General features: G+C 35.0%; 1 protein-coding gene and 1 long non-coding RNA gene across 5 annotated transcripts in view; one reads left to right on the top strand and one right to left on the bottom strand.

The window, feature by feature from the left end:
• Window positions 1–2068, bottom strand: part of CDH12 (cadherin 12) — a 370554-nt gene extending 368486 nt beyond the window's left edge. For all 3 annotated transcript variants that reach the window (XM_025866676.2, XM_025866677.2, XM_073891067.1), the window contains exon 1: window positions 1946–2068. The gene's annotated coding sequence lies outside the window, so the exon portion shown is untranslated. The remainder of the gene's footprint in view (window positions 1–1945) is intronic.
• Window positions 1924–12524, top strand: part of LOC141372408 (uncharacterized) — a 58551-nt gene continuing 47950 nt past the window's right edge. For both annotated transcript variants that reach the window (XR_012377632.1, XR_012377633.1), the window contains exon 1: window positions 1924–2054. This is a non-coding gene — a long non-coding RNA (uncharacterized lncRNA). The remainder of the gene's footprint in view (window positions 2055–12524) is intronic.

The following is a 12524-nucleotide window of genomic DNA, read 5'->3' as shown; positions in this document are numbered from 1 at the left end:
TTTTTAGACTTAAGTATTTCATTATACAACCACATCTTTCAATGGTCATATACATCAAGAAAGTACATCCAATAAAAGTTCATTGGTAGGATATTACCATCAATTTTGAACTGGGCACAAGAATACAGAGCTAGTTCAAGCAATGTACAAGTTTGGTAATAGCCCACATTGCCTTATTTTTTAAATGTTGCCTCTTTTGGTTTTATCTTTTGGTTTAACCGTGTTGCTAAAAAAACAAAAAGTAAAATAAAGAAAGAAGCTCCCCAACCCAGTAACAATTAACTATAGTCAACACATTTTTCTCAGGTATCTTCGAATCAGTTGAGAAACCAACTCCCTGAAGATAAGAGTTAGAAGTCTCAGTGCAACAGAGGTAGATAAATGTCTTTAGGCTTTGGCTAACAACATCCAGACAACCAGCAAGTACATGTCAGGGCCTATGGGGATCCTGCAAATATTTTATTCCTGTGAGAGAATCAATAACATCAACAACAGCCTGAAAAGCTCTCTACAGAATTTCAGAAGGATAGCCAATTAAGATAGTGTTTTGACATCTTTATAAAATGTTACATATCAACATATCCATAGGAGGAAGGTGGTATCACCATTTCATGAAATATGAGTGCTCATTCTATAAAGCACCTTTAGGATATCATTATAAGTCTTTACACGAAAGCAGCTGATATTTATTAGATATTTAGATTGTGTCTTGGCATAAGAGATTAGTTATTGAAATTCAGTTTGTATAAGTATTATAATGATTTGTACCTATACTTTAAATAATGTTTCATTATTTGAAATGAAAAATTATTTTGAAGTACTACATTATAACAAGTAAGTGGTTGCCATTATTCACTCACATGCCTAGGAAGCTAATCAATCCATCATATATAATTATAGTGATAGAATTATTTTATTATTCTTGATTACATAGGAATTTACCATAATATGGAGTAAAACCATTAGAGTATATGTGAAAAGTAAAGTGGAAAAGAAAAAGTTCAGATAATTAAACCTAACTTTGAAAAAAAATTCTTCCATTCTCTCTAGATAGTCTTAACAAACTTATGAGAAAAATAGGTGTAGAAGAAATAATGTAGACTTGTTTATCCTACTTACCTAGATAATTGTCCTAAACTATGTATAATCAAGCCTAACCCCAATTCACTTTAGTTTGATAAAAAAGAGCAACCTCAAACATAAAAGCCAAGGTTTCAACAAACACCTGAATATAATCTCTTATTGAAGAATTCTCCTTTCAAACATAAGCATTTTAGAAAGAAGTGATTTTTTCTTTACTCTCCTTTTTATTAATCTATTTCACAAAAGAAATCTGTCTCTTGTATAAGAACTATAAATCATATCAGTAGTATATTAATTATTTTTGGTTTATTTTTTTAAACAGCTACATCAGAAACTTTATCATTTATATTTTAATTTCTAAATGGACACCATTAAAACATCCAGGAATTAGCCCTAAATCCTTTAACCCAGAGGGAGCCCAGCAACATTGGTAAAGTAGAAAGCTGGGCAAAATCTCAACTCTAATTTGCAAATTTTCTTTCCATCTAATTTAACTCTGAAGCTTTTCGACTCAGAGATTTTACCATATGACATCAACAAAACACTTCAATCAAAATCAAGTTACCTTAGCGCCGCACAGTTCTCTAGATTACTAAAAAGGTAAAATGAGAAATTAACTCTCTTTTCATTATTTCCCTTTATTTTCTCTTGATGCAAGGCAGCAATCTTGTATTCCAAAAGAAACTGCCCTGAAATATCATCATCCCCAAATGCCGGTTTTCATTCTAGGACACTTGCTTATAAACTGAGCCTTTTCCTGACATAAACAGTGACTTGCTGCAGTGCAGAATGTCAGTTTAGTCAGTTAGAACTTTCAATGCAGAAATTCAGTGCGATGCAGTTCAGATCTAGCAGCACTTACCTTAATTGAAATATTCTCTTTGAACGAGGTGAGAAATCAGTCAAATCAACCGTGAATGGGGTGGAGAGATCGAAGTTTTCAATCAACACCCTCCAAGTAGCTGCCTGCGGTGCGTCTTTTTCCTGTTTATGCTGAGCCCCTCACTGTCTACGAGGACAAAAAGATAAGCTGAAATCCTCAGAGGTTCCAGTGAGTAAATGAGGACTAAGCGGTGTTTCCTAACGGGAGATCCTCCGCGAGCATGCTGCGTTTGTTGGCTCCCTAACTGCTGTGATAGGCTCCTGTCAGGTCCCTGGAGCCGGGCGATAATCATTGACCTGATTAGCGGGGAACACTCCCCGTGCTCAGGCAACACACGCGGAGGATCAGTGGGTCTCTTGGGAACTGGAAAAGGCTCCAAGGCCATTTGGGAATCTTGTCTTTTCCAGCCTAATGGATGAACTACAACTATGACTATAATTTGCAGGGAGATTAGCCACAGTGTTAAGCTATCGGAGGACTTAAACAAATGTGCTTTCTCCTGCTGTTTTGCAAGATGCATTCCTGTTAGAGATCAGGTACAGTGAAACAATTAAAAGCCTGATAGAGCTGATTTGTAAGAAAAGCCTAAAGCTGAAAAATGTTTAAAGCATTGCGATAAAAGAGAGAGCTGCATTTGTCTTTGCTCTAAGCCTGGTACATACTTCAACCTGTGTCTACGTAAAATGAATTTAGAGGTTTATCACAGCCCTCCAGATTGCAACTCTCTGATTTATTAAAAGTATTCATACTAAATAAGCTTGTTTGGCAGTTTCTTACAGATGCAAACACTCAAGCCAAGGCATGGAGAATAGAGCATTGCTTGTTTAGTTTTTCATATAGCATTTTAAGTTACCAACAGACTTACAAAAACATTTGCATTATACTATTAACCTGAGTAACAGGAGAATACAACATTACACCTAACTGAATCATCTCTTCTATTATCAGTTGAAATAGTGATTTCTAAAACAAAAACAAGCAAGAATAGGAGAGAATCCAAACTGTTAAACATTTTTATATAGTCATGTGCCATTAACAACCTGCTGATACCTATTCACTGACCACCTGAGAAGTTCAACATCTCGTACTTTAAAAGTTACCACCTCCCTGGACAGATCTAATTTCTCAAAAAGGTCACATAACTAAACGCTGAGGCCCCAAATGGTTAATTTTGACAGCCATCACTTCTATAGGGGAAAATTATTCAAATAACATAAAAAGAACAGATGAGAAAAGTCATTTGCATGTCTTGAGGGTGAGAAAAATCTCATTGCCAGGGAGAAAACTGACAAATGTCCTCTCACAATGGTACTGTGTGATATGTTCAACATTTCTGTTTTTCCAAGTAGGTTTCACTAGGGACATATGGCATTCCCTTGATATGTGTGTATAAGACAGACAGAAGGGGGGCTGCATTTGCATCATAATATTTTAATATTAACATATATCTTAGAAAAATGTCAAATTTCAATAAAGGAATACACAAAGCATTATAGAGAATTTGTTTCCCAAATACATTTTTAAAAGGATTTCATTAAAATACAAGCTCTTTGATGGAATTTATTGGACAAAATAAAACTTCAGTGGAACGGAGTCACTATAGTAGGATAGACACTTGAACTTAAAATAGAAGCACAGGTGAGAAGCCCCAGGACAAGGGCTGAGCTTGTGTCCCTTGCAGAGGAGGACTCTTGCTCCCTCCGCTGGTGGTGGGGGAGAGCTGAAGGCAAAGAAACCCAGTCGATACACTTTAGGAGAGCGAGTGATTTCTGCGGCTGCTAAGCAGGAAATCCATTATCCAATTATAGACTGGCCTTAGAGTGTTCTAGTAGAAAAGAGGCTGCTTAAATCAAAATTGATGCACATAAATTATAAATAAATAGTTAACAGGAAACACAAGTGCAAATTCTTCTGTAAGGATCCTGACTAGTTGTTAACACAGCACGTATAAATGAAAATCTGATGGATTCTCAGGTTCTCATGTTTGGGTGGTCATGCAATTAAAGCACTCTGTTCTCGTGTTGGTCTAAGCCTCATTCTGAAGATCTTAAATAGTGACCTCTTCTTAAAACTTTTTAATTAAGACAATGCTTATTTTTTGAACCCTATCCACTTGTAAGTTTTGTCACTGCTAACTTAAAATGCTATTTGGAAAACCTACGCAATGCTCTAATAAAAATGTACCCTAAATTAAGCTAAATTTGTCTTAGATGCTTTCTACCTGCAAAGTCCCAGCTGCACACGATTGCACTGATGCTACTTCTAAATGACGCGTCTTCTTGTTCCCATAGGCTCCAAGCGTCTTTCACCGTAAACATTTTCTACAGAGAATACGAATGATTCTGCTGTAGTCTTTCTAACAGATCATAGCGTTTATGTGGAAGTACACTCATGAGTAACAAACTAAAATAATACTCTTTTGTGGGGAGTATGGAGAAGATACAGCAGTCGTAATTATAGATACTACATAAAAAACGCCTGCCATGTGTCATGTGTTTTGCATGTACTTTAACTGTAGCTGTTGTCCATGAAATCCTTAGAACAATCCTATTAAACAGATATTATTATTACTTTTTAAATTTTTATTAATTAAGCTAAGATTCTGAGAAACTTACTAAATTTATCAGTGCCTCACAGCCAGTACAGAGCAAATCTAAAATTAAAACTCAGGTCACTCGAACAGTAAAATCTTCGTGCTTAGAAATTTCCAAACATTAAAACCACCACCACCACCACCAACAAAAACCTGCTTCTAAAAGCATAGGAAATGCTTTTCTTGTTTTTGTAACGTGAAAAAACACATTTGTATCTTTAAAAAATTATGTCTTGTAACTGATAAAATATTATACTGTGAAAGTTTAGCCACAGTAAAAAGTTATGTATATTTTAGTAGAAAAAGAAATCCAACAACAAAAAACTTCTGTAGCATAAAAAATAAATGATCTAGATCTTAGAAATGATGTAATTTCATTAGCACACAAAAAAATCCCTTTTGCAATTCATTCTCTCTCTTCCTCAAAAACTGTAATTATTGTTTTTTAAACAGGAAAATGACCCTACCCTAATACATGTCTATGTCAAGAACATTTACTTATATAGTAGGCCAAAGTTTTGATGATTTCTGATATTTCAGTTCTCCAGCAAAAGTAATGTAACAGCAAAGCTTATAGGAATTGTGGACCTGAGGAATTCATTTCTAGTGTGTTTATGCATTATCTGGAAGTTTCTTAAACCTCACTTGAATCCCACCATTTCATATGGTCTACCAAAATTATCAGACACATTCATAATCTTCCAGAGAAATGTTGTGACCACACTTTTTCAAGGCTTCTAATAAAAATTCTGTCTAAAAGAAAAGAATGATGATAACTCAAATTAATTCAGTCCTTAAACTTTGCCAAGAAGTTTCCACCTCTTATCTCATTTGATTTTTATGGGAATCTTTTGATATAAATTATAAGAAGTGTTTTATTCATATTTTAATGATGGGCAATTAGGAATAAAAAGAGCCAATAATTGTCCTTTGGTGTTGGATACTTAGTGGAAAATCTGATGTCTTCTTTTCCAGACAAGGGTTATTGTTCCCCACCATATCTAAAATACACGTCTGTCTGAGTCTTGTTGTAGTCAATAAAGACTCTAAACTGATATCTAAATGGAAGGCACCCTTTCTTTCTTCATTTACTTGGGTTTGTCCTAAAGAGTGAGAATTGAGATTATCATGTAATAAAGGCAAAAAATACTCTGAGCTGGTAGGAAGATTGTGATTGATATGTACAGAAATTTCTCCACTTAGATTTCTCATATTTTTCTCATATAATAATAGTTAAGATCAAGAAAGCTTTCTTGACTATTACTATATTAAGATAATTATGTAGATCTTGGTCTTATGATTCTTATATTAATCTCATCTTTCTCTCTATGGACTTCAGATTCAAATATTACCTCTCTACATCTTTTTTGGTGATTTATCAGGAGAAAGGAAATCCCAGAACATTAATGTTAATGGTTTTAAATTTTAAAAATAAACAAGTAAAACAAGAAAACATTCTAACAAAGTAATAAATTGACCTATCAGCAGCAACACTGAGCTAATTCTAACTCAAGAATGTTTGCTGTGTACTACCATTCTCATGTATTATACATAACATTCTCATATATTATACATAACATTCTCATATATTATACCTATTTCTGCTTATGTGTAAGGATAGGGGTGGAATGGCTGAATTTAACAGCCTTTAGGGTCAACTGTTCCCATTTTTTTTTTAAAAGATTTTATTTATTCATTCATGAGAGACAGAGGGATAGAGAGAGAGAGAGAGAGAGAGAGAGAGAGAAGCAGAGGGAGAAGCAGGCTCCCAAGGAGCAGGGAGCCCGATGTGGGACTCGATCCCAGGACCCTGGGATCATGACCTGAGCTGAAGGCAGACGCTTAACCATCTGAGCCACCCAGGCGCCCGTCAACTGTTCCCATTTTGAGAAGAGTTCACATGAATGAGGCCAGCTTCACTTGTACATACTCATGAATTTGAAATACTGTGAACTTCTGGAAATAAAGAAAGCTCAACTGGGTATCAGAAAGCTTGGATGAGAGTCAAAATTCTGGCACCACTAGCTTTATAACCTGGAGCCATTTTGAAAAGCTTCCATTTAATAGGGCGCCTGGGTGGCTCAGTCGGTCAAGTGTCTGACTCTTGATTTTGGCTCTGGTCATGATCTCAGGGTCATGAGTTTGAGCCCCCATCAGGCTCCACATTCAGCACAGAGTCTGCTTGAGATTCTCTCTTTCTCTGTCGTCTTCTGACCCTCCTCTCTCCACTCTCTCCCGTTCTCTTTCCCTCTCTCTCTTCCTAAAATAAATAAATAAATCTTTAAAACATTTTTTAAAAAATTAAGAAGAAGGTTCCAGTCAAAATTTTCATTGGAAAATGTGAGGAAATTAGATATATTATCTCTAAGGCTTTAGTCAGCTATTTAAATTATGTTATCTATTTGGCTAATAATTTGGGTATCCTTTCTACATATTCAGCCAAGAAGAAAATACTATAAGCAAATACACTTTTTCTCCCCTTTCCCACCCTGTCATGCCCCTGACAGTTTTATTTTATGCTATAAATGACATTATGGGAAAAATATTTTGTTTTCATAGTTCAAGCAACTTAAGAATCAGCCAGGAGTCATTGATTTGAAATTGCATATGGAATACATGAAAAAAGTTGCTATTTTTTTTAAATAACTATAATCCGGGGACGCCTATGTGGCTCAGTTGTTAGGCGTCTGCCTTCGGCTCAGGTTGTGGTCCCAGGGTCCTGGGACGGAGCCCCGCATCAGGTTCCCTGCTCGGGGGGAGGGGAGCCTGCTTCTCCCTCCCCCACCCCCCCCTGCTTGTGTTCCCTCTCTCGCTGTCTCTCTCTCTGTCAAATAAATAAGTAAAAAATCTTTAAAAAAAACACAAAACTATAATCCATCCCTTTTAAAGGACATTGTTATTACATCACATCTAGAATGTATCCTTAGCCTATTTCTTTATTGTCCTGGTCATTTAAAAATGAAAGGTGGTTTAATTAAAATGATTGAGATTTAAATTAGAAAACATAATTGAAAAATGGACATAAAACATTAACATATTTTGTATTTTTGTTTTAAAAATACAAAATACATTACATGTTTACACTTTAGTATGAAGTTATTTTAAAGTGAAACAAAAAGCACAGTACACAATTAAAAGAAAACAAATGGGTTTCAGTAGACACAATTGTTTGGTATTTTACCCCCTCCTGTTAGCTCAGATTTATTTTACTTTGTATCTTGTAGATATGATTATTGAGTGTAAATAAAATGAAGTAAATAATATACACAGCCTTAAGATTATTAGATTTAATTCATATCAAATTCACTTAAAACCACTGAAAATTAGTGATGTCTAGAATTATGGATATAAATTCCAAACCATGCACATTTTTAGCAATGATTAAAACACAAGTTATTAAAGTAATACATATAAAATACTATGTAATGAACAGTTTGCTTAATAGAAAAAAGAAAGGTGTGTTTATTTCTTTATTGAGCAGATATTTTGACCCTCTGTGGAGAGTCAGAAAGCAGGGCAGTTCTGGTGATTGTAAAGTTGTGGAAGGTAGAAAGATCTGGAAGCAGTGAAGTGAAAAACAGTATCTAATTAACTTGCTGTTCACTAAAAACTGGAACTAAAAAAAAAATCCTTATTTACATGGACCTCTTAATTCGAAAATGTCTGCTTCATTGTTTAAAGTCATTTCTGCTACCATGCATCTATTAACACAGTTAAAATTAAAAAGGAAAAAAAAACACACTTAACAATACCAAGTATAGACAATGATGCAGAACATCGATAACCCTCACATAATGCTCATGGGAATATAAAATGGTACAACCACTTTGAAAAACATTTTAGTAGTTTCTTAAAAAGTTAAATATATGCCTATTGTGTGATGCAGCTATCTCATTCCAAAGTGTTTACCCCAAAGAAGAGAAAGCATATGTCCATTCAAAGACTCATATACAAATGATTGACTCTCTTCATAATAGCAAAAACCTAGAAACAATCCAGAGTACCAACAGGTATACTCATACAGTGAAATACTACTCATCAATTTAAAAAGAAAAACTACTTATATACTTAAAAACCACAAGGTTTTGTGCTGACTAAAAAGACCCAGACACAAATAGTACACAAGGAACTAGTATATAATTCTATTTATGAAAACTTTTAAAATATGGAAATTAAACCAAAGTGACAGAAGGCAGGAAAGTGATTGATGGTGAAGGGGGAAACAACAAGGGATGACAAAGGGATGATGAAAATTTGCCATATCTTGATTATGGTGGTGGTTTCACAGTTGTAGACATCCATCAAAACTCATCTAATTTGCAATTTAAATATGTGCAGGTTTTTTTATATGTTACACTTCAATAAAGTTGCAAAACTACACATCTTCCTCAATTTTTCCTTAATAGAATATGACTGTAACTAAACTGTTAGTGCTATATCATATCCATAATAAGATAACAGTGTGCACGCCTCTAACTCTACTTCCTATTTTCCAAAGAAGCCATATTTAAGATGGAATAAAATCCCCTACTTTATATTTTTAACAGTTTCTTAAATTGTACACAACATTCTTTATTCAATCACAGTTTAAGACATCTTTAAACTTAATGTCCTAGTACCTATCTAGATAATAGTTCAGTAAAATTTAAATAGGGAAATAAAGTATAAACAATGACCACTGTGAAATGCTTAATTATTTCTTGATACACATATATCATTGTCCATTTATTTCTAACTTCTCTTTAATGTGTACTGAAATCTTACCATAGCATACCTTCAGCATCTACACCACAGCAAGTGACCCTATATTACAGAAAAATAATTGAGCTTTCTCAGACTCTAACTGCATTTGACAGGCCTTAAGCTGAAAATACTTTATATAGCACCATAAAGCTGATATTGGTACAGCGTGGCTCTGTAAAGGATCTCCCTCTTACTCTTATTTACTTATTTACTAAATTGGACTTTTTCTTTGGGTTTCATGGTGACTCCATTAACTTCTGAATACCATGTTTCCTTCCACCCTCAGTTACGCTGACTGTAATATCCAGTTTCCCCTCATGTCAACTTGTTCTTTTTCACTCTCGGCAAAAGTCAATAATTTGCCACAACATAAAGAATAGGTAAATTCTATCTGCCTTGCTGACTCTATTTTCCTTATTAAAAGAATTAAAACAGGGGCACCTCGGTGGCTCAGTCGTTAAGGGTCTGCCTTCGGCTCAGGTCATGATCCCAGGGTCCTGGGATGGAGCCCCACATCGGGCTCCAGCCCTGCAGAGAGCCTGCTTCTCCCTCTCCCACTCCCCCTGCTTGTGTTCCCGCTCTCGCTGTGTCTCTCCCTGTCAAATAAATAAATTAAATCTTAAAAAAAAAAGAATTAAAACAAACCACAGGAATACAGGGCTTTAACATATCCCAGGACTGTGGGCGAGTAGTCTGAAATAATACTTTTACTATCCCATGTATATCAAATACATAGATTTAAGTTTTTGTAATAATGGTGCAGTGACAAAAACTGTGATAAAAATAGCAGGACATTGGGTGGCTCACTCCCTAGGATTAAAACAACAGCACAGCATGACAGGAGCAAACAATTCTTGTGAACCCTTGGACTGGATGCTTAAACCACATTTGCCTTCATTTCCTCAGATAAGAAAGGAGGATAAAATAGTGTAAAATGAGTTCATGGATATGAAGGAATAAGATTAAATGAGTTAGTAGACATGTAGTACCAAAAAGGTAACTGATAGAAAATAATGGCTCAATAAATATTAGCGACTTTTTTGTTTAAATAGGCAATATACACACTATGTAAACCACAAAGAAAACTTTGTTTTTAATTGTAATGATTATGTCCGATTGGATGTAGGCTAAATGGGTCATACTGTTGTTTTACATTGTGAATCCAGAGGATTTTTTTCCCATTAAAGATGTAAAATAAGATTATACCATCCAATTTTTGGCAATTATATTAGAAAGCATAAAAATAAATTGCTGTTGGACAGACAAACTGCGACTAATTTCAAGGGAACCATTTTGACATTTGTAACAAAAATGTCAAATTGTGTATACATAAATTGGATGACTCTAAAGATGTTTAATGAGAAAATATTGTGTATATGTCACTGCTTTTAATAGTGAAAAATGTAGATACTAATGTATTGGTTAAATATAAATTAAAAAATTTGGCAAATGGATGCATCAACATATTATATCAATATATTTTTAACATGGGTTTTCATAGATTTTAATAGAAAAAACAGATTATAATATACATAAACCTATTTACACATTTTTAAAGGAAGGCTATGCATCATGAGAAACTAAAGATTTTTTTCTTAATTGACATTGGAGTTTTGGTGGGCTAACTCACCAGTTCCTGTATGTAAGAAGTGTACGCTAGAGAAAAATGAAGAAAAAGGATAACTGATAAAAAAAAAAAAAAACTGCATTTTTTTTTTTTTTGGTATATGCCTATATAAATAAAGGTGAAGGGGTTAGCTACAACCTACTTAATTTCATAAAGTTGAGGTTTAAATATTTTAAGTTAAAGAGATACATGACTTCTTTCAGAGAGGAAGCTGATTCTCTCATAGGTCAGTTTGAGATGACACTGAAAGTTGCATCAACTGAAAAACATCAGTACCAACTCCTTATGGTAGACAAGTGGTATTAGCTGTATTCTCATTTTCACTCTGTCCTCTTTCATCAAGAATGGGTAAAATCAATAAAAGGCAAATGTAGTGATCCGAAGGGGTACATGCACCCCAATGTTTATAGCAGCAATGTCCACAATAGCCAAACTGTGGAAAGAGCCAAGATGTCCATCAACAGACGAATGGATAAAGAAGATGTGGTATATACAATGGAATAATATGCAGCCATCAATAAAACACAAAATCTTGCCATTTTCAATGACGTGGATGGAAATAGAGGGTATTATGCTAAGCGAAATAAGTCAATCAGAGAAAGACATGTATCATATGATCTCACGGATATGAGGAATTCTTAATCTCAGGAAACAAACAGGGTTGATGGAGTGGTGGGGGGTGGAGGGATCGGGTGGCTGGGTGATGGACATTGAGGAGGGTGTGTGCTATGGTGAGCACTGTGAATTGTGATGGACTGTTGAATTGCAGACCTGTACCTCTGAAACAAATAATACATTATACGTTAAAAAAAAAAAAAGAAGATAGTAGGAAGGGAAAAATGAAGGGGGGGAAATCGGAGGGGGAGACGAACCATGAGAGACTATGGACTCTGAGAAACAAACTGAGGGTTCTAGAGGTGAGGGGTTGGGGGAATGGGTTAGCCTGGTGATGGGTATTAAGGAGGGCACATATTGAATGGAGCACTGGGTGTTACATGCAAACAATGAATCATGGAACACTGCATCAAAAACTAATGATGTAATGTGTGGTGATTACCATAACATGATAAAATTTAAAAAATAAAAGTGATTCCAATCCCATAGAGAAACAGATTCAGCTACGAAGTAGGGGTGTGGCTTGTAGGAAGAAGCCTTAGGCAGAAAAAAATATAAATATTCTGGTATTGGGCAAATCCCTCCCATACTTTTGTGTAATCTGCTTTTCACTGTTGAAGGAGCTCTGGAAGGGTCATTGATTGAAGGGGTGAAATCTGAGATTTGTGGTGGGCATTGGAGTAGAAATAGAGACCATTTCCTTCCATTTAGTTTCTATTATTTTCCAAATTTCTATTACAAAATTTCACACAAATATAAAAAGTAAAGGACACAATATTGATAGACACTTACGTTCATATCATTCAGCTTCATCATTTGGCTATTTGTGGCCAATCTTCTTTCCTCCACATTCCCTCACTCTGTTCTTGGATACATTTGAAAATAATCCTAGACCTGATATTATTCCATCTGTAAACATTTCAGTGTGCTGTGTAAAAGATAAGGGCTCCTTCCGATACCGGCTGCTTTCCCCACCCCAA

This window comes from Callorhinus ursinus, unplaced genomic scaffold, assembly GCF_003265705.2.
Source record: "Callorhinus ursinus isolate GAN/ISIS: 27379988/994484 unplaced genomic scaffold, GSC_fseal_2.0 scaffold3, whole genome shotgun sequence".
Classification (NCBI taxonomy): Eukaryota; Metazoa; Chordata; class Mammalia; order Carnivora; family Otariidae; genus Callorhinus; species Callorhinus ursinus.
Note: the sequence above shows the minus strand (reverse complement) of the source record. Positions and strands in the feature narration are given on the sequence as shown.